Consider the following 23,175-nt stretch of genomic DNA (forward strand, 5'->3'; position numbering starts at 1 on the left):
CATGGGATATAGATCCTATATGCCTTGGGTGTTTCTATATAGCCAATGAAATGGTCCTTCTCTGCAGTTGAATCCAACTTGGTGCATTTGTGATCTGGCACATGACAATAAGCTATTTTGCCAAAAATCCTGAAGTGCAATCTTGAATGGGATACCCGATTCTATGAAGGCCAATTTTGAAAAATGTTCGTTAGAAAAAGGCATATGGGATAAAATTCATGATCTTCACTCAAAAGGAGCATTGACAATGATCTCTAGTCAAGAAAATGATGGAAAACAAGAAGGAAATACAAAGCCCATTAAGGAAGGTGAAGATAAGAGTGATAACATTAAGGCTAAAGAAGAGCTAGAAGATCAAGAGAATGAAAAATATTTTAAAGAATATCTCCTCACTAAACTTATGGCTACCATGGAAGAGATTAACAATTTGAAAAAGGAAAATGAGGAACTTAAGAAGAAGGTGCAAGTTGGTGACAAGGAAAAGACAAGGAAGGAAGCTGACCTTGTCAAGCTTCAAGTACAAGAAAATAGATGAGGAGCTCACAAAGATTAAGGAATAATTTCATCAAAACAAGAGAAATAATTATGAAGAAGTCATATCCATGACAAATCAATTAGATAAGGCAAAGAAACTAGAATATACCTTGTCAAGCTACCTTGAACAAAGGCACAAAAGCTTGAACAAACTTGAAGCAGAGATTGGTCAATACAAGGAAGAGGTCTCCTCCCGTAGATCTCAACTAGAAGAAGCAAGGAAACAAGCACAAGGAGTTGAGAAGGTGATGTAATCTTTTAAATTCATAGAAGGACAAGTTGATGAAGCAGAAAAGGAGAGAAACACCATGATATGCCAACCAGAAGAAAAGGATGATGACATGACCAAGTTAAAATCAGAAATCACTTCTCTTAAGGCCCAATCATGTGAAGCAACCAAGATGATGGAAGAAATGAAGAAGCAACTAGTTATGAAAGATGAAGATTGTGAAAAGTTGAAAGGAGAAATTGTCTTTCTTAAAAAGGAAGTTGACTTGCTGAATAAGTACTTGAAAAGCTCTCAAACCCAGATGACATCTTAACTCATCAAAGGTCTCCCCTTGATAAATCAGGTCTTGGCCATGCAAGCGAATCCTCAAGCAAGAATGATAATTCTTCAAACAAGAAGGATGTGAGGAAGCCTGGAAGAAATATTGATGCTTCAAGCAAAGGAAATATTCAAGTTGATATTGGAAGAAATCCTACTCCAAGAAGAAATGCAGATAGTGTCAAGGATGCAAGAAGTAATGGTTATCATCAAAGGATCCCAAGGAAAAAAGACTTCAGAATTACATCAAAGAAACCTTCTTATCCCATGTACCAAAGTATATTTCTTGGTTCTAACTATTCTTGTACAAAATTTGGGCACATGGCAAAATATTGTAGGGCATATCACAAAGATAAATATAATGGTCCACGTCAATCTCCAAGAAGCAATTTTGCAAGAATTCATGAATTTTCATACATGAACAATATAGAGTGCTTCAAGTTTCATAACATTAGACATGTGGCACGTGATTGTAACTTGACTTGGGCTCATACAAAAGTTAGAACCATACCAGAGAAAAAGGTTACACAAGTAGGGAGAAGGAAGCAAATAAAATCTGGAAGTCTCTTGAACTCTCCACCCAAGAACACATGTTGTTGACTTGATGATGTCATCCTCGATATTCCAAGTATTTGATGGGGAGACTCTGCAAAAAAGAATACCACGCATACAATTAGGGGGAGATTATGGTGATTAAGCACTCTTGTAGTAGCTATCCATGAATGGGCCCTATGAAATCCTTGATGAGCCACTTGGGCATTAATTCTTTGATAGATCATCTCTCGAGAATACTCCATTGAAGAACATACTCCTTATTCATCTAATGGACTTTTAGCAGGTAATCTTTTATGAGCTAGAAGAGGATGTATAGATGGGGGGTTGTTTCATCACATGAAGGAATGTAAGCACATCTATCATGGACCATATTGCCAGAAAGAAAGAGCAACATGACAGGGGGAATACTCGGGCACCCCGTTTTCCATTGATGTCAAAGGGGGAGAGAATGTTGAAAAGGCAAGAATATCACCATCAATGACAAAGGGGGAGATTGTTAATCTAGGTTGTCATTGATGTCAAAAGTTGATCATTAATATGGCATTGGTTGGGATGGAAAATATTCTTAAGATGCCATATGATGATATCCATCGAGGAAGATGTCAAGTCACTCATGAAGAAGTGCCAAGTACCAAGTACCAATCATGTACCTTGATGATCTAGAAGCTCTTGATGACTTATGTGGACTACCTTGATGAATGACCACACTTGATGAAGGAATAGATGGTGCCCTTACCTTTGATGGTCTTGATGATGGTGTGAAGCCATAACCTTAAATGTCCTTACCTCCGGTGATCTTAGGGATGGAAGACTACATGATGTTGCATATGATTGATGACATATCGTTGCACTATGACTGCACTAGTATATGATGACATTGTTGATGCATCATGCTACATGGATTTTTCACTCCTACATAATGACTCTATGATCCTATGATGACATTGATAAGAATGAAGAATCCAAAGAATGAAGAATCCATGTTGTCCCAAACATTCCTCATGTTGTCCCAAACTTTTTATGCATAAAATTTAAGGACAGTCACAAAGAAAAAATATTTTGGACACCTTGGAGGCATCATTTCAAAATGGATCCTAGACAAGTGTTCATAATAATGCAACATAATAACTTATCAATAATTATCTTCTTCAATTATAATTAATCAGTATGTGGCAGAAATCACAATACTACCACAAGTACACCCATATATACTTGGGAGGGGCAACTAGTTGAAGAAAGTGTAACTAGGTTCAGGCTTCATAATAACTTGTAATTATGATTTTATGTAAAGAAGAAACAAATATATTTATTGTATTCCTTGCATCATCGGTTTCATGAGCAAGAAGTGTTTTTCATAGGTCAAAGACTTCTTCTCGATGTCTTTAGGGATTTATCATATTGTCATAAATATATAATTCAAAGTCTATGAAATGTTGTTACACTTGTAAGATTCCTCCAGAATAGACAAGCACAGTCATCCTCACGGCATCAATATATATATGTTCAAACTTCATGTCAGCTTCAATAAATGGAGACACAACCTTTGGGGAACTTCATATACATATACATGTCAGCTCAACAAAATGACACGTCGGTTCATAAGGAAAAGTCGGCTTAAATGTATGACCCAACAACTATAAATAGGAGCTTGTACCTTCGCATTTCCATAGTGAACAAACTCGACATATCTCTAAAACTTCGGATGGGTACAGGAAAGAAAAATGCAGATTATACACAGAAACCTTCTTAGCATATTCTCTGAGTTTCTCAGTGATCTAGGCAGCAAGAAGATTGGTTATTGTAGTGATCACAGTGCAGATTGTTTTGGGGTAATATTACAGTGATATTCTCCTTGTTGTCTCAAGCTTATAATCACTAAAATATGGATGAACAGTGGTGCTCCGTGATGTTTGATGATAGCAGGTGTTGTAGTGGTATGATCAATGATGCAAGGTACTACATGATGCTGCTAAATGTTACATGATGAAGGAATGATGAGGCCAAAGTTCAAGGATAGATCACAATGTAGGAATATTGCAGTGATCATGTTTTGGTGCCATGAAGTAATCGAACAATCAAGAGAAGAAGGATGAATGTGTCTTGGTCTAGGAATGGAAGTATAAGTCAAGGGTCTTAGTTCTAGTCTTCATCAATCAGAACCTCTATAAGAAGAATCTGTGTGAGTTTTCCTCTCAAAGAGTGAGAGGCTTTGGCCCTGGCAGAAAGCCAATATCTTGTGTTCTTGTCTCTTTTGTTTTGGTAACTATTTGATGAATTGAAAAGACACACTCTAATAATAACAAGTGAAGAATTGTGCTAATAAGAAGAATCTCAATTTCCCTAGATTCTTCAACATGGTATCAGAGCTATGGTTGCATCCTAAGGAAGGGCATAAAAGAGACACTTAAGGATCAGCTTCAAGAAGGACATCATAACAAGTTGAATGAATTGAAAGATCGGTCTTCAACAAGCAGTATACAATAGAAAGACAATTCAAGATCAGTCTAAGTTAAGTAAAGTCTCAATGCTAGTACTCAGAAGTCGGATCACTTTGAATCTTCAAATGGTTCAAACAGGTACAGGACCTCCGTGATGAATTTCTCCTCTATCAATCTCAATGAGCACAACAAAGTATGATATCTCAACGTTCTCGTGATTACAATACAATGAATGTCTCGACCTCCTCATATTCACATTCCTCAACATGTGAGATGATGTCACCACATAATATATTATTAGCATGATCATGATGGAGAGATACTAACAAGTTTTGGTATCTCTGTATCACTAATATCTTGGCATAAGAATGATGGTTTCAAAGATTGTACAGCACTACTCGGTTTCAATGGAAAGAATCATGGTAATCCCACATTAGTGAATTGTCTCATACAGAGTCTCGAATAAGAAACTTAGCAATACTACAGTAATATATATGTTATGAAACCAGCTCAAGAAAAGATAGAAAAGATAGATCAACGCCTTAGAATTCAGCCTCTTCGAGGGAGCAACCTCCTTTACATTACATAAATGAACAATTCTTAGATGATTCAAATGACAAAACCTCCTTTCTATATATAGGAGTCTAAGGAGTCACAGTATAATCCAGCCGACCTAACAATAATAATATAAAGCCACAAAAATAACAATAGAGGGATTCTATGGGGCACAGTAATGACAATATGGGGGCAATAGGGGCACAACAAATTAATAAGGGGTATAACTACAATAGTAATGGGGTAATCACTAGTATTATAGGGACCCAACATGCCCCTCTCCTTCAAAAAAGTGTTGTCCTCAATGCTTGAGTAGTTTTGGATACTTTTTCATAAAATTCTCATCCTCCCATGTGGAATCTTCAGCGAATAAGTTCTTCCACTTGATAAGATACTCTGAAATTGATCGATTTTGTAGCTGTCGAGTTCTTGTTTCTGTGACTGCTTCCGGTTCCAATATAATTTTTCCTTCCTCGTCAAGTTCTGGCAATATTGTTTGAACTGGGAGCTTGTCGCCTATAACCTTCTTTAAACATGAAACATGGAAAACTGGGTGCAATCGAGAAGCTGCAGGAAGCTCCAATTTGTATGCCATAGTACCAATCTTTTGCAACACCTTGTACGGACCATAATACTTTGGTGATAATTTATTATCCTTCTTAGCTTGCTTTAGGGACATTTGCTTATATGGTTGTAGCCGTAGGAATACCCAATCACCTACATCAAAACTTCTTTCACTGCGATGTTGATCTGCCTGTTGTTTCATTCTATTCTGTGCCAACACGAGGTTATCCTTTAAGAGTTGGAGGACTTGTTGTTGATGTTCGATGTGATGTTCCACTGCTTGAACCTTAGAATTTTCTCTTAAATATGATGTGATGGATGGTGGTTGATACCCATAAAGTGCCATAAATGGGGTCATTTTTGTTGCTGTATGGAAGGAAGTGTTATACCACCATTCAGCCAGAGGCAACCATTTGACCCATTGTGTCTGTTTATCAGATACAAAGCAACGAAGATATCCTTCCAAACATTTGTTTACTATCTCAGTTTGCCCATCAGATTGAGGATGATAAGATGAGCTATGAGCTAACTGAGTACCAAGACAAGAAAATAATTCTGTCCAAAAATTTCCAGTGAAAATGGGATCTCTGTCACTTACAATAATCTTTGGGTTTCCATGTAGCTTTTGAATTGTTTCCATAAATGCAGTAGAAACTGTACTGGCTTTAAATGGATGTGATAATGCACAAAAGTGTGCATACTTGGTAAGTCTGTCAACTACCACCATGATGACACTCTTTCCCTCAGACTTGGGTAAACCTGTGATAAAATCCATTGAAACCTCCTCCCAACGTTGGCTTGGAATGGATAAAGGTTGTAATAGACCCGGTGTCTTAATTGTTTCAACTTTATTTTGTTGGCAAACCAAACATTCCGCCACAAACTTTTGAATATCTGATTTAAGGCCATCCCAAAAAAATTCCTTCTTAACCCTGTGGTAAGTTTTTAAAAATCCTGAGTGCCCTCCTAAGGGAGAAGTGTGCAATTCCATAAGAATCTTTTGTTTTAGCTGGGAATTCTTACAGAGGTATAAGCGATCTTTGTACCATAACGAATCATTTTGCCAGCTAAATGTATCAGACGTACTGGAATCTTGTTGTAACTTTCGAATAAGTGCCCACACTTCTTCGTCATTCTTCCATTCCTCCCTTGCTTCGTTTATCCAATCTGGTTGGATAATAGAAATGCGCACAACAATGCTTCCACATCCTCATCCTTTCTTGAGAGTGCATCTGCCACCACATTTTGCTTCCCTTTTTTGTAGATGATTTCAAAGTCATAACCCAACATCTTTGTGACCCACTTTTGTTGCTCTTCAGAGGATAATCTTTGTTCTAAAAAGTATTTAAGGCTATCATGATCCGTTTTTACCTTGAAGTGTCTTCCCATTAGGTAGGGTCGCCATTTCTTAAGTGCATGGAGTATTGCCAACATTTCCTTCTCATAAATAGCTTTGCTTAAAAACTTTCCCTTGATTGGACGACTTTCAAAAGCAATGGGTCTTTCATCTTGCATTAGAACAACACCAATTCCATTTCCTGAAGCATCACATTCCACAATAAAGGTTTTTGTGAAGTCCGGTGTAGCTAAGACCGGTGCTTGGCACATTGCCTCTTTAAGATGTTCAAAGGCCTTTGTTGCTTCCGGAGTCCATGAAAATGCATCTTTCTTCAATAATGTTGTTAGAGGTGCTGCTATTCTCCCATAATTCTTAACAAACTTGCGATAATACCCTGTCAACCCGAGAAATCCTCGCAGATGCTTTATGGATGTGGGGATTTTCCATTCCTTAATGGCTTTAATTTTGCTAGGGTCTACCTTAACTCCTTCATGAGATACAATATGACCCAAATATTCCACCTCCTGGACTCCAAAGAAACATTTGGATCTTTTTGCATATAATTGTTTCTCCTCCAATAGTTGTAGCACCCTGTCAACATGTTCAACATGATCCTTCCAAGACTTGCTGTAGATTAGTATATCATCAAAAAATACTAACACAAATTTTCTAAGGAATGGTTTGAAAATTGAATTCATCAAACCTTGAAATGTTGAAGGTGCATTGGTAAGGCCAAAAGGCATGACCAAAAATTCATAATGACCCTCATGAGTTCTAAATGCTGTTTTCGGAATGTCTTCAATCTTCATTCTGATTTGATGATATCCTGAACGAAGATCCAACTTGGTGAAGTAAATTGATCCATGCAATTCATCCAGTAATTCATCAATGACAGGAATGGGGAACTTATCTTTAATAGTGAGCTTGTTGAGCTCCCTATAATCCGGACACATGCGCCATGATCCATCCTTCTTGTGCACCAATACTACTGGAGCAGAGAAAGAACTTTGACTCGGTTGAATTATACCAGCCTCTAGCATTTCTGCAACCATACGTTCAATTTCACTCTTTTGGACATAGGGATATCTGTACGGCCTGATGTTTGGAGGAACACTTCCTGGAATCAGATGAATAGCATGATCATGATCACGCATAGGTGGGAGACCTTTGGGAGTCTCAAATACCTTGGAATGATTGTCCAGGACTTTTTGGAGATCTGGAGAAATAGATGATTCCGATGTGGAAACATCTAGCGAACATAATTGTGCAATTACACCTCTTTGCTCCTTTTTTAGAAGCTTTGTCATACCATTAGAGCTGATTATCTTTCCTGGTTTCCCTGCAATACCCCTTAATTCAACTTCCTTTCCTTCCGTAGAAAATTTGATGAAAAGTTCTTGAAAATTAAAAGCTATTGTACCCAAGGATTGTAGCCATTGGACTCCTAGTACAACATCAGCACCTCCCATTGGAATGGAAAGCATTGGGCTAGTCAATACATATTCTCCCATGGATAGCTTGATATTATGGCACTTTCCAGAGCAATTTATTGTTCCTCCATTTGCAATCATCACTTGACACTCTGGTGCTGGATATAGGAAGCAATTCAATTCTTTTGCTACCTTACAATGAATAAAATTGTGGGTGCTTCCTGAATCAATCAACACTATTACCTTTTTCTTCTTGATTTGTCCTTCTATCTTGATGGTTTGAGGAGTGGTAATTCCCGCCAATGCATTACAAGATATGGTCGGATTTATTTGTTCTTCATCTAGGCTTTGTTCCTGGAGTATATCCTCTTCTTTTGACCTTTCTTGCTCCTTTTCTTCTTCCTCTTCACAATCTATGTAGAATAATTTCTTCTCAGCACACTTATGACCTTTAGTGTATTTGCTATCACAACTGTAACAAAGCCCTTTTGCTCTTTTTTCTTCCAATTGTTGTGGTGTCAACCTTATAGGTTGTGGAAGACTAGGGGCAACAACACTTCCGTCTTTATAGTTGTGAGTGGTATGCTTCCTGGTTGCCATAATTTTGCTTTCCATTTTTCTTGCTAACCTGAATGCCTTCTCTAATGAATCAGGTTCCCAAAGGCGAACATCATGTTGGATATTATCCTTTAAAGACCCTATGAACACATCAATCCTATGCTCCTCTGGAATATCTTTTACCCTTATGTTCAATTTTTGGAACTCCTCAATGTGCTCCATTATTGAACCCTTTTGTTTGAGACTTATCAATTGGCTAAAAAAAGTGTTGCTTTTTGTATCCTCATAATGTGCTATCAATTCTTCCGTAAAAATTGCCCAAGTGATAAATTGTTTACGAGAGCAAAGCCATTGATACCATACAAACTGATTTGGTTCCAAATATAAAGTTGCCATACGTACCTTTTGTGTGTTTTGCACATTATTGAGATCGAAGAATTGCTCCATCTGTAATATCCATGTGGCGGGATCCTTGCCATCAAACTTCCTCATATCGATTTTTGGAATATGGTGGGTCTTCGATCCAACATTAGAGTCTATGGAATCATGATTAACATTTCTTTTGTTCACATCATGAGTTTCCTTTACAACCTTTTCACCATTAGTAAGTATTTCTTGTAGAAAATTTGTCAAATCTGTCTTCAAATCTGCCATGTCTGTCTTCAAATCTGTCTTCAATTCTGCCATGTCTCTCTTCAAATCTGTCTTCGAATCATCCATCTTAGATTCCATGCCCTTTATCTTAGATTCCATGCCCTTTATCTTAGATTCCACGCCATTTATCTTAGATTCCACGCCATTTATATTAGCTTCTGTTAGCTTTTGTGAGCGTGACATTTGTTGCACTTGTTCTTGTAATTTTGATATATCATGTAGCATTTCTTCCTCTTCTTCATGAGTCATGCTAGAGCTTTCAGGTTCCTTACTAGGTGTTTGCATTTTCTTTCCTCAGGGCATCAGTTACCGATAATAATGCTTTACTATGCCCTTTGAATTCCTTCAAACCAAGCTTACGCAAAAATTAAAAAAAAAAAACTACACACCTTTTTTCACTTTGTAGAAGCCTGATATTGAATCTGATGTATCTCTGTAAATTCAGATCCTCCAGTTCTGAAATTGCGACCTGTAGTAGCCTTCTGCGTCCTCTTTCCAATGCCACAAGTCTGACCCAAATTGGATTCTCCAAGGAAGAGTTATGCGAAATCTCCCACAGTGACTTGATTATAGACTAGTTCAGTAGAGCGAACTTGTACGACGTGCCACGAGTCACTGTTTCGACCTTTGGATCTGAAAAATGCATACAAGAAACTACAGTCTGTCCTCTTTCTGTACCTTCTTATGAAATTTCAATCCGATCCCCAGAGAGAAAGTTATGACAATTTTCCCCAGGTCACCTGTTTGGAATGTAATTTAGGAGTCTGCAAAAAGACCAACTTCCTCAGATCATATCTCCGCAAATATAGCACGAAAAGCTCTGAAATTCAGATCCGAGGTTCAGCGTGATTTCTTCTCAAATGGGTTTTTTTTGCAACTTCTGAAACGTCGCAGAAAAAAAGTTATAGCGAAAATTCCACGATGACCTGTTTGGAGCAGCGAAACCCTAGAATCCAAAGCTCTGATACCAAATGTTATGAAACCAGCTCAAGAAAAGATAGAAAGATAGATCAATGCCTTAGAATTCAGCCTCTTAGAGGGGGCAACCTCCTTTACATTACATAAATGAACAATTCTTGGATGATTCAAATGACAAAACCTCCTTTCTATATATAGGAGTCTAAGGAGTCACAATATAATCCAGCCGACCTAACAATAATAATATAAAGCCACAAAAATAACAATAGAGGGATTCTATGGGGCACAGTAATAACAATATGGGGGCAATAGAGGCACAACAATATTAATAAGGGGTATAACTACAATAGTAATGGGGTAATCACTAGTATTATAGGGACCCAACAATATATATTCTCCACACAAACATGACAAGTAAGATCTTGATAATAAACACACTTACATTCTCAATCAAGGAGCAGTCATGATCCTAACATATGTTATGATATCAGTAAAAACTATGAATAGACTGACATGATCTCGATAGATCAAAAGGCAGATCTCCAATACACATCTCAATAAAATTATAGTGATGAATTCGGTGACAAGTTCGGGCTCACAAAACAGTGCACAATCCGAACGAACAACACTCATAAGACATCATTGTCTTGGTTCAATGTTACAGAGATATACTTGTCATAGTTCTGAATCTTGTAGCATGATTCTCGGATCAAAGCATGAACTTGTTGATGCTAAAGTATAATAAGGTCCACTTGTGGGATGGAAGTATCACGAGCATGTCAACAATGTGTTCAGTATAGAAGGAGTCCAAAGTCATGATGCTAGAAGGTCTCCAAAGAAGTTTTGGTAAAAGGATACTAATGGTTCATGATGGGAAGCTCAATTAAAAGAATCATCAAGGTGAGATCTCCTCTTCACATGCCAAGTAGGGAAAATTTTAGGGGCTAATATTCATAGGTGGGCTAATTTTCCATGCTTTTTCTAGAAGAAAAAAAGAAAAAAGAAAAAAAAGATTCACCAATTTCCATTTTTTTCTAAAATGATTCACCCAAATTTTATCGTACACCATTATTTTACTTTAAAAATTGCCAAAATATTATATCAACTAATATAAAATGATTGGAAATCTAAATATTTCTACAAAAATAAGACCATTTTTTTTTTAATTTTCATATTAGGGACTAATAAGATTTTCCAAGGTTTCTAAACTTTAAGAAAAACTTCCATCCTTAAAATTTTCCATGATGCAAGTAAGTATATTTCATGTTTTTGGTTTAATAACTTTGTTTTGCAAGGAAATATAAATATTGAAGGATAGTCATAGTCCTCATGAAAAAGGTCCTTGCATAAAATAAGGAGGATTGTCATAATCCTCATAGAAAAGAGAAATCATTAATGTCTATGGAAAGGTCTCTGAAGTTCAAACAATGCTTGAATGTATCAAGAGACTCATGGGAATCACATGAAATCACTCAAAGGTCCTCACATGCTAAAAGAGGAGACAAAAATAGAGATATATAAAATTCTAGAATATATACTCTCTAAAATTATAGTAAAGAAGGTCACATCACTTAGACCAACACAAAATCTTAGTCCTCAAGCAAAGCAAGAAAGAATAAGTATGGCTAAGATTCAATGCTATAGAAAGATTTTGGAAGCTCGTATCACTTAAAGATGGAGGAAGCTGAAGAAAAGGGCCAAGGAAAGAGGGAGTAACAAATTTCTCCTATGAGTAAGATAGTATCCCTCACAAAAGGGGTCCCATCATAAGCTCCTAAACCTTGTGCTATAAGATATGACAATGATAATAAGATGCATCATGGCATCATGGAAGCATTAGAAACAAGAGCTCGTGATATCACCATGGGAATCATGAAAGACAAAATCCATGGTAGAGAAACATGTATGATATAGCCCTTGGGAACCTCAATGGACATTGAAGGAAGGGAAGAAGTCATCTAAGAGAAGGCTCATCATACATCAAGTCATAAAGGAAACATATTCCAGTTGGGGATATACAAGATCCTCAAAATACTGTGATGGAATCATCATCGAAGAGTTCACTAATCTAGAAAGGAAGCAAGTGTTTCAACGGGAAATCCAACTTATGGAATCCATGAGATGATGTTGTAATGACATAAAGCAGATCAAGGGATTGAATATCTCTTCAATCAAGGAAGTTGTTGGAAGAAGCCTCGATGACCTGAAGGTAAAATAAGGTATGTATGCTTGTGTTTAAATGAAATGTCATATGGTTGTAGGTAACATGGATCATTACTTCTATCTTAAGAAGCATGATCAAGAGAAAGAATATATCCTCCTCTAAAATGATGTAGGAAGGCATAAATCACACTAGATGAAATCGACACAATATGTCCTCATATGAAGTATGAGGTGGTTGAGTACAATTAAGAAACTCTGATTGAAAGCTCATGGGAATGGAATGTGTGAGGAAGGAAGAGATATTGAGATATGCGACCTTGATTAAGGCAAGTAACATCCAAAAGATCAAGAAGACTTGACTAGAAAATCTCCAAAAAAGATATAAAGACTCTGATGGAAAAGATGTAGGCCCTTGACAATGGATATCTTTGGGAGATGTACCAACATGTATGCAAGGTGTTGATACCTACATAAATATGTCATGATGAAGGGTCATCTCGTAAGGTATAATTTGATGTAATATGATGTTTTCATTTCTTGAATAATATCTGGATAATGCAGGGCTACTCGAACAAGAGTTGTAAATACAAGTACAACTAGAATTCATGTGATGGATGGAAAAAGCATGATGAGAAAGAAGTATTCACATAACAAAGGTTCCAGATATGAAGAAGGCCACTTTCCATGAAGAAAGGAATGACATGACGAACTAAGGAGGAAAGTGATCGATGGCTATTGCCCTAAAAGAAATAAGCTCAACTAACTTTCATGACATCAAGGAGAAAAGTTGATCAAGCAGCTGAAGGAACTACGAAGAAGAAGTTGTTGATGTATGGAAGAGTCCCTAGCTAAAAGGGAGCTCTGACTAGTCCCTGATCAAGAGGGAGCTTGGATTAGATCACCCCTGATTACAAAGGAGTGATAGTTGTATTTTTATATTTCATGTGTCATGCACTAGACCAAGACTAACAGTCATAAGTCTAGGTGAAGGCCATGAATGGAAATGTAGACACGTGATATACACAACATTCTTGTCTTCACCTAAGAAGAAAGAATGGATGATTGGGTATCATCTAGCATCTAATGCTCATTGAGGATGTGTAGGGCATCCAAGATAAGAGTAGGCAAGAGGACCGATATTCTTTAAGGGTTGGGAACCCAAGATAAGAATAGTCCTAGAAGGTCATACTCAGTGAACACTCAAGTGGGTATGTACCTTGAGAGACAATGATAAAGGTGTATATAATCATTGGTCTCACCAACATTGTGCTCTGATCTAATGAGAGATAGAGATTTCAGTCAAGGACTTGGTGTGGAAACAATGTTGGTTACTATGATGCTATACATATGACTTACCAATTTGATTCTTCTTATGAGAAATTCTTCATATTTAGAATGACCAAGTACCATTATGAATACCTCCCTAGTTAAGAGGGAGTGTTGAAAAAAATGTAACTAGGTTCAGTCTTCATACCAACTTGTAATTATGATTTTATGTAAAGAAGAAACAAATATATTTATTGTATTCCTTACATCATGGGTTTCATGAGCAAGAAGTGTTGGGTGTGTGTTATATTCTTTCCATGACTACCACATGCGCGGGGGGAAGCAGTCCCCCCTGTATGTTGCGTTGAGAGCAATAGGGGGGAGTGGTTGCCCCCCTACACGAGGTTTGGGGCAGCGCCCTGGGAAAAAAAATTTGGACCCTATATTAGGTGGGTGGACCTACCTATGGTTTTGTGCTGGATTTCGCACATGGTTTTGGGCATGATGGTTTTCTGTCCATGGTATTTTGTAGATCCGACCAAGGGAACTACGGTTATGTTCTAATCCAGGGTTAATGGATTAGGGTTTATGGATGCTTTGGCATGTATATATATGTATTGTAACATTGAAAGGAATATAATGAAAAATCAATCTAGCAGTCTCGGTTTTGGGATCCGGGGGAAAATATTTGTGTATATTTGTTTTATGTTTTATGCTCTCGTTATTGTTTATTTTCTGTTTTTTAGAATTTGTATCTAGGTAATTTCTGTACGGGGTGAAAACCTACATTTGGTATCAGAATTGTTTCAGCGTCAAGGGGACGCCATTGCTGCAGAGGGGTTTTTCTCGGGCCTATTGTATACCCTGTTCAATGGGAATTCTGCAGGATTGATTCTTGTGGTGAAAGAAGATGGCGAGCAGTGGAAAGATAAAGATCAAGAAATTTAATGGTCAGAGTTTTGAGTTGTGGAAACTCAAGATCGAGGATCTGTTAGTGGATTAATATCAGTGGATCATGGTAGATCTTGGTACTAAACCAACAACAATGTCAGCTGAAGACTAGGTGAAGTTGGATCAGAAGGAAAATAGCACAATATGATTATGTGTCTCAGATTCAGTATTGTTGAATGTATCGGGGAAGCTTCGATGAAGGCTTTGTGGGACAAGTTATGGACTTTGTACCAATCTAAGTCTCTGGTGAATAAATTGTTCCCACGAAAAAAAGTTGTATAACCTAAGGATGAAATATGGAGACTCAGTGACAAAGCATCTGAATGCATTTAATATTGTGGTAAGTTAATTATTATCTGTTGATATTAAAATTTCAGATGAAGATAACTGCATCAGTTTGTTGTGTTCTCTACCAGATTCTTAGGATAGTCTGGTTGCTGCAATAGGTAGCAATGCAACTGCCTTGCAGTTTGATGAAATATTCTCATCCTTGCTGTTGGAGGAGATGAGACGGAAAAATATGGAGGGCCAAAATGGTGACGCCTTGTTTGTATGAGGGTGGTCCCAGAACATAAACAAAAATAAGTCCTCGACTGGGAGATCTAAATATCGAATGAGATTTAAATCTTCGGGAAAGCCTATAAAGGTGTGTTGGAGATGCAGAAAGGAAGGGCACTTCAAAATGGACTATAAATCTAAAGCTCCTGAGAAAGGAAAGGGATCTGATGATGCTCTTTCTACAGAGGTGAAAACCACCTCAGATGAAGGTGGGTATGTGTACTTGGCTTCTTCTTCAAGTACACATGTCGATCATGAGGCACGGTTGATTGACTTGAGTGCAAAATTTCACTTCACTCCCCATAGGGAGTGGTTCTGTGAGTATGATAAATATGATGGTGGTGATGTCTTCTTAGGGAATGATAGGAAGGCTAGAATTGTCAGTCGCGGAAAATTCAAGTTGAAGTTGCAAGGTGGAAGGATTATAACACTTCTGGGTGTTCTGCATATTCTTGATTTGGCCAGAAATCTGATTTTTTAAGCAAGTTGGATGAAGAGGAATAAGAAGACGAGGAGCCAAAAAATCCAGCTATGAGAAGATCAGTTTGAGAAAGAAGGCAACTAGAAAGGTATATTTCATCTTCTTTATGTTCAATTTTGCTTTATCTATTACTGATGATGATCCTAGAATTGTCAGGGAGGCAGTAGATTTAGAGGATGGAAAACTCTGGAAAGAGGCCATGGTTGATGAAATAACATATTTTCACAAAAATGAGGCTTGGGATCTGGTGGAGTTGTTGGTTTGGGAACCCATTAGCAACAAATGGGTGTTTAAGAAGAAGAGGAATGTAGAAGGCACGGTGTAGAAATGCAAAGATCGGTTGGTAGCAAAAGGTTATTCCCAAGTGCTAGGAATTGATTTTGGTGATATTTTTTCTCTTGTTGCCAAGGTTGCTTCTATTAGATTACTTTTATATGTTGCTGTTGCTTTTGATTTTGAGGTAGAACAGATGGATGTGAAGACAACATTTCTTCACGGGGATCTGTAAGAAAAGATCTACATGAAGCAACCTGAAGGCTTTGCGGTGAAGGGTAAGAAATAACTGGTACGCAAGTTAAAAAAGTCTATGTATGGGTTAAAACAATCACTAAGGATGTGGTATCAGAAATTTGATACATTTATATGGGGACTTGGCTTCACCAAAAACAAAGCATATCACTGTGTGTATTTTAAATTAATTAGTTATCGTGTTATTTATCTAGTCTTGTATGTGGATGATATGTTGTTAGTTGGAAATGACAAAGAAATTACCCAGGATTTGAAGACCCAATTATCCTCCAAATTTGACATGAAAGATATTGGTGTTGCAAACTATATTTTGGGCATGGAAATTAAATGAGATCGGGCAAAGACGAAGCTCTAGTTAAACCAGAGGAAGTATGTCAAGACAATACTGCAAAGGTTTAATATGCAGGATAATAAAACGGTGAAAGTTACTATTCTTGTCGCTGTAAAGTTATCTGTTGAACAGTGTCCCAAGACACAAGAAGAGGAAGAGGACATATCCCGTGTTCCATATGCAAGTGCAGTCGATAGCCTTATGTATGCAATGGTTTGTACTAGACCAGAAATTTCACATGCAGTGGGAGTATTAAGCAGGTTATGTCAAAACCAGGAAAGGAGCATTAGATAACAGTGAAGCGGGTTTTCAGGTATTTGTGTGGCACTAGTGATTATGGTTTGTGCTACCAAGGAAGACCAGGATCAGACATATTTTTGGACATATGTGGCTTTGTTGATGCAGACTGGGCTGGAAATCTAAATCAGAGAAGATCTACAAGTGGGTATGTGTTTAACCTATTTGGAGGTGTAGTAATTTGGATGAGTAAGAGACAGCCTATAGTGGCCCTTTCAACTATAGAGGTAGAATACATGGCATCCACTCATGCAAGCAAGGAAGCATTTTGGTTGCAAATATTGTGTTCAAGTATGGTGTTAGTACAACGAGCTATAAGGATAGACTGTGACAACCAAAGTGAAATTTTCTTGGCAAAGAACCCTGCTTATCATTCAAAGACAAAGCATATTTATGTTCAATATCACTTTGAGAGGGATATGGTTGAGGATAAAAAAGTCTTGCTAGTAAAGGTGGACACTTTGAAGAATACTGCATATGCATTGACAAATTCTGTGAGCACTAAGAAGTTCCCTTGGTGTAGAGAAACAAGGGGAATTGTAGGGTTGGACCAATGACTAAGCTTTCTTATGGAAAGAAAACAACAAGTGGGAGAATGTTGGGTGTGTGTTATATTCTTTTCACAACTACCCCACGTGTAGGGGGGCAACAGTCTCCGTTGTACGTTGCATCAAGCATAGCAAGGGGATCACAGGGGGGGCGGCTGCCCCCCTTGTTGAGGGGTAAGCAGGGGGGCGGTAGCCCCCCTACATGGGGTCCGGGGCAATGCCCTAGGAATTTTTTTTTGGACCCTATATTAGGTGGGTGAACCTACCTATGGTTTTGTGCATGGATTTTGCACATGGTTTTTGGCATGATGGTTTTTTGTCCATGGTATTTTGTAGATCCGATTATGGGAACTACGGTTATGTTCTAATCTAGCGTTAATGGTTTAATATTTATGGATTCTTTAGCATTTATATATATATGTATTGTAACATTGAAAGAATATAATGAAAAATCAATTTGGTAGTCCTAGTTTGGGGATCCAGGGGAAAATCTCTATGTATATTTGTTTTATGTTTTATGCTCTCGCCATTGTTTATTTTCTGTTTTTTAGAATTCGTATGCAGATAATTTCTTTACGGGGTTAAAACCTACAAGAAGTGATTTTCATATGTCAAAGACTTCTTCTTGATGTCTTTAGGGATTTATTATCTTGTCATAAATATATAATTTAGAGTCTATGAAGTATTGTTACACTTGTAAGAGTCCTCCAGAATAGACAAACACATTCATCCTCGTGGCATCAATATATATATATATATATATATATATATATATTCATTCAAACTTCATGTTAACTTCAATAAATGAAGACACAACCTTTGGAGAACATCATATCGACTCAGCAAAAAATGTCGGCTCAACAAAAATGACACGTGAGTTCATAACGACAGGTCAGCTTAAATGTATGACCAACAACTATAAATAGGAGCTTGTACCTTCACATTCCACAGTGGACAGACTTGAAATATCTCTGAAACTTCGAATGTGTACGGGAAAGAAAATTGTGGATTATAAATAAAAAACCTTCTCAGCATATTCTCTAAGTTTCACGTTGATCTAGGCATCAAGAATATCAGTTATTGTAGTGATCACAATGCGGATTGTTTTGGGGTAATATTTCAATGATATTCTCCTCGTTGTCTCAGGCTTACACTCACTAAAATGTGGATGAAAAGTGGTGCTCAGTGATGTTTGATGGTAGTACGTGTTGTAGTGATATGATCAATGATGAAAGGTACTAGACGATGCTGCTAAATATTACATGACGAAGGAATGATGAGGCCAAAGTTCAGAGATAGATCACAACATAGGAATATTGTAGTGATCATGTTTTGGTGCCATGAAGTAATCGAACAATCAAGAGAAGAAGGATGATTGTGTCTTGGTCTAGGAATGGAAGTATAGGTCAAGGGTCTTGGTTTTGGTCTTCGTCAATTGGAATCTCTATAAGAAGAATTTGTGTGGGTTTTCCTCTCAAAGAGTGAGAGGTTTTGGCCCTGGTAGAAAGCCAATATCTTATTTTCTTGTCTCTTTTGTTTTAGTAACTATTTGATGAATTAAAAGGACACACTCTAATAATAACAAGTGAAGAATTGTGCTAATAAGAAGAATCTCAATTGCCCTAGATTCTTCAACGCAACTCCTGTAAAGTTTGCCCAATAATAATATGCAATTATTATATAAGTATACAATATTTTACAACTAAGTCATGCAGCCAACCGTTCGGCCTGCACACTTAGACAAGTTACCAAATTCGTGCCCCAACCATACAGCAGCAGTTGTCGTTGTCCACACTACCCAAAACCCCAAAATAGTCTTTTGTACAATCGCATTGCACTCGTTCATGCCCTACCCAAACTCTGCATGTTTCGTTCAACCGTTGGGCAGTGTGGATGTGCTACCTGATAAACTCTACACATGGCCTGCATTGTCGCAACATTGTTGTTTCACATGAACCGAAACTCTATTCAGGCTTTCTGCCAAACCATTCGCACTGCACTCGTTCAATGGTTCGCCCGTTGGCACAGGCATATAGCCTACACACTGTGTAGCCTGTCCACCTAACTCAACTTGCCCACCGAACATCCTGTGCCAAAACCTCGACCTGCCCTGCATGCAACCCAACCTTTGGCTTGTTTGCTCTGCGACCTTCTCCTTATTCCTCCCTTGCTCATATTGTATCTCTACGATATTTTAGAGAAAGTTTGATGGTTCCTCTAAGTGATCCGAACTCACTTTAATATATAGCCACCATTCGCCATGGTGGTACTCCAAATGACACGATATTTCGCTCGTTTAAAGGTGAGCTCCATGTCTAAGCATGGATCGGCCTGCCCACCAATATGTGTGTCATCCCCACCTCAATAACGCCCATGTCGCTACCTATAAGCTTCCATCTTGGGTCGGCCTCACCCACTCACCCAACTCGCGACTCAGTCACGCACATGATCTCCAACTTTCATACTTTGTTTGCCCTCATGTCCATTATCTCTAATACTCCAATATCTTCATATCATCGATCTTCGATATTCCCATATCGCCTATCTCCAATATTACCATACCTTAGAGTCGCCTTTAATCGTGATCGTCAGTTTTTCGACTCTTAGGCGCTCGCCAACTCGAGGCCTTAACATCCTCCACCACTCTGAAAATGTTGATGTCCTCGACAACACCATCAACATCTATCTTCACAAAGTGTTGCTAGCTCCAACATCCACTATTCATGCTACCCAACTCTACTCATCATCGCATAAACCTTTATCAAGGCTCATGACTCCATGAATGGGAAAGTCTCCTCAATCCATGATTATCAACCACATTTGTCGCAATCCCACATGTTGCCCTACTGTGGAAGTGATCCAGATTTAAACAGGAACGCAACAAATTACAGAGATAACCATATACACAAAGATGCAGCGGAAATAATACTTCATTTCATTAATGGAAAATACTGAAATATGCTTACAAACAGAAATGCAAATAAACTAGCTAGGGCGATGGTAGCTTATCTCTGAGAAGAGATGTGATGGCTACATGCCTCTGAACTGTGTTACAATGAGGCTCGAAGGCCTATTTATTGTTGAGAAACAATGGAAAAACCCTTAACATTCCAAAACCTAACCCTAGGAGATGAACCGCCAAACTGTGGGCCCCATTTGGGGGTAAGTTGGTACATCAACTTCCCGGGGTCGTAACTTTGGCATATGATCTCCGTTTGACGCGTACAATATCTCATTAGAAAGATCTATCCGAGCACTATCATTGTTGGAACGGGCAACATGTGTTGCCCCTGGATTCCCCAAAAAACGTCGTTTAGGGCCTCAAAACGGCTCCGGAAGTTCAGGACCCGAAAAACTGCTAAAAATAGTAAGTTGTGCTACAATTAAGGAAACCGAAAATGCTGAGAAAGGCAATGGTGGGGGTCCAGGTGGACTTGGCAGGTGGCCACCAATATCCACCTGGATCATTCCTTCCCCCTTAGGAAGCAATGGTCCCCATTGCGTTGAGCTCCTCCATGAGATGAGGAAACTTCTGCTGAACTTGTTCCCTGGTGAGCCACTTGCCCTGCTGAAGGAGTTGGCCCGCTTTGACAACTCGATACAGTTGGATATTCTGTTGGCGAGTGTTCTTGATCTGTGCGTCCATGATCCGATCAGTTGCAGCTTGTTCCATGCAATCTGGATTTAATTCTGTGGGTTTGAGCTGTTCTGCAATGTCGGATGTGTCTAGCAATGGTGGAAAGTATGGCCGAAGGCGGTCCACATTGAACACTGGGTGCATTCCAAGGAATGGGGGAATGCTGAGCTCAAATGCATTGTCTCCCATAGCCTTAGTAATGGTGTAAGGACCATATCGGAGTGGTTTCAATTTCCGATAGGCTCTAGTAAGGCGTTCCTTTTGCAAATGCAACCAGACTTTGTCGCCCACCTGAAACTTGTGTGGCACCCGATGTTGATCATGTCGCTGCTTGTACTTGGCATTTGATTTCTCAAGAATGTCATGGACCTGCTGGCGAATATGTTGGATGCGCTCAATGAAGCTGGTGGCCTTCTCTGTTTCGGACTGGACATGAGCTGAATTCATGTGAGTAGCTGCAAGTGGCATGGCCACATCAATGGGGCATAGTGGCTGGAATCCCAAACCCACCTGAAAAGGGCTATGGCCAGTGGAGCTGTGAAGAGCTCGGTTGTAGCTGTGCTGAACGTATGGGAGGCTCTCGTCCCATGTGCGTGGATGCTTTGAGTTATACATGCGCAGAATGTGCACAATCATCCTATTGACAACCTCTGTCTGGCCATCAGTTTGAGGATGGAAGGCTGTGGACTTCGTGAGTTTGGTGTCCAGCATTGACCAGAGACTGGACCAAAAGGTGCTGAGAAACCGACTGTCCCAATCTAAGATGATAGACTGTGGGATCCCAAAGTGCACCCACACTCGTTCAAAGAAGAGTTTAGCAGTGGCTTCTGCTGTGATATTCTTCTTGCAGGCCATCATAATGGCCATCTTTGAGAACCTGTCGACGACCACAAAAACACAGTCATTTCCATGCTTAGTGGAAGGAAGGCCTGACATGTAATCCATGGAGATGGATTCCCAAGGTCGACTAGGGGTAGGCAACGGGGTATAGAGGCCTTGCTTCTTAATGGTCGGTTTGGCAATGGCACAGGTAGTACATGATCGGATGTACTTCCCAACATCCTGTCGAAGATTCGGCCAATAGAAATAGTTTTGCAGTACTGCCACTGTTTTCTCGACCCCGAAATGCCCAGCAACCCGACTGTAGTGTGCTTCCCAAATCATCTTGGCACGCTCGCTTGAAGGAACACAAAGGTGACCGAGGTGGCATAATAGGGCATCCTGGAGGTGAAAATCTGCAACCTGCCGACCCTCCAAGAGTGTCTGGTATGTGTGGCCGAATTCTGGGTCACTTTTGTAGAGAAGTGGCCAATCAGAAGTCTCGTGCCCGCAAGAGTTGAGCACGGTGGTTAGCGCCATGATCGGTGGTCGACTGAGGCAATCTGCAACATTATTGGTGCTGCCCTTTTTATACTTGATATTCAAGTGAAACTGTTGCAGGTATGTAGACCACTTCTGATGGCGATCATTCTGCAATTTCCCTTGGGTCTGTATGAACTGCAGAGGTCGGTGGTCTGTGTGGATGACCATTTCCTTCCCCAAAATGTAATGCTTCCATTGTCGGCAGGCCTGTACAATGGAATACATCTCTTTATCATAAGTGGGGTACTTTCGGACTGTGTCTGAAAGTGTTTCACTGTGATATGCCACTAGATGTCCATGTTGAGTAAGGACTGCCCCAATAGCATAGTCAGAGGCATCTGTCTCGACCTCAAATGGTTGTTGTAAATCTGGTAACGCGAGCATTGGTGCCGTGCAGAGGCGATCCTTCAACTCCCTGAATGCCTTCTGTTGAGATTCAGACCAAAAGAATTTTGCTTTCGCCCCGCCCTTGGTGACTTGACTCAAGGGCCAAGAAATATGAGAAAATCCCAACACAAACCTGCGGTAGAAGTTGGCAAGACCTAGAAAGCTGCGGAGCTCTGTTAGAGTGGTTGGAGAGGGCCAATCCCGAATGACTTGGACCTTGGCTGGATCGACATGCACCCCCTGTTCATCAATGATGTATCCCATATACTAAACCTCGGTCATGCCAAAAGTGCATTTCTCCAAATTGGCACATAGTTTGTGTTGCCGCAGTGTTTGGAGAACCTGTCGGATGTGGTGGAGGTGCTCTTCCCAACTCTGGCTGAAGATCAGAATGTCATCCAAGTATACTACTACAAAGGAGTTGGTGAATGGCCGCAAGATGTCATCCATTAGCCTCATAAAGGTTGCAGGAGCATTCGTCAATCCGAAAGGCATGACCAACCATTCGAAGAGGCCCTCCTTGGATTTGAAGGCAGTCTTCCACACATCTGAGGGTTCAATTGGTACCTGGTGA

Source organism: Pinus tabuliformis, chromosome 1_1, assembly GCF_031772625.1.
Source record: "Pinus tabuliformis cultivar Carrire ecotype Pingquan chromosome 1_1, CPIR1, whole genome shotgun sequence".
NCBI lineage: Eukaryota > Viridiplantae > Streptophyta > Pinopsida > Pinales > Pinaceae > Pinus > Pinus tabuliformis.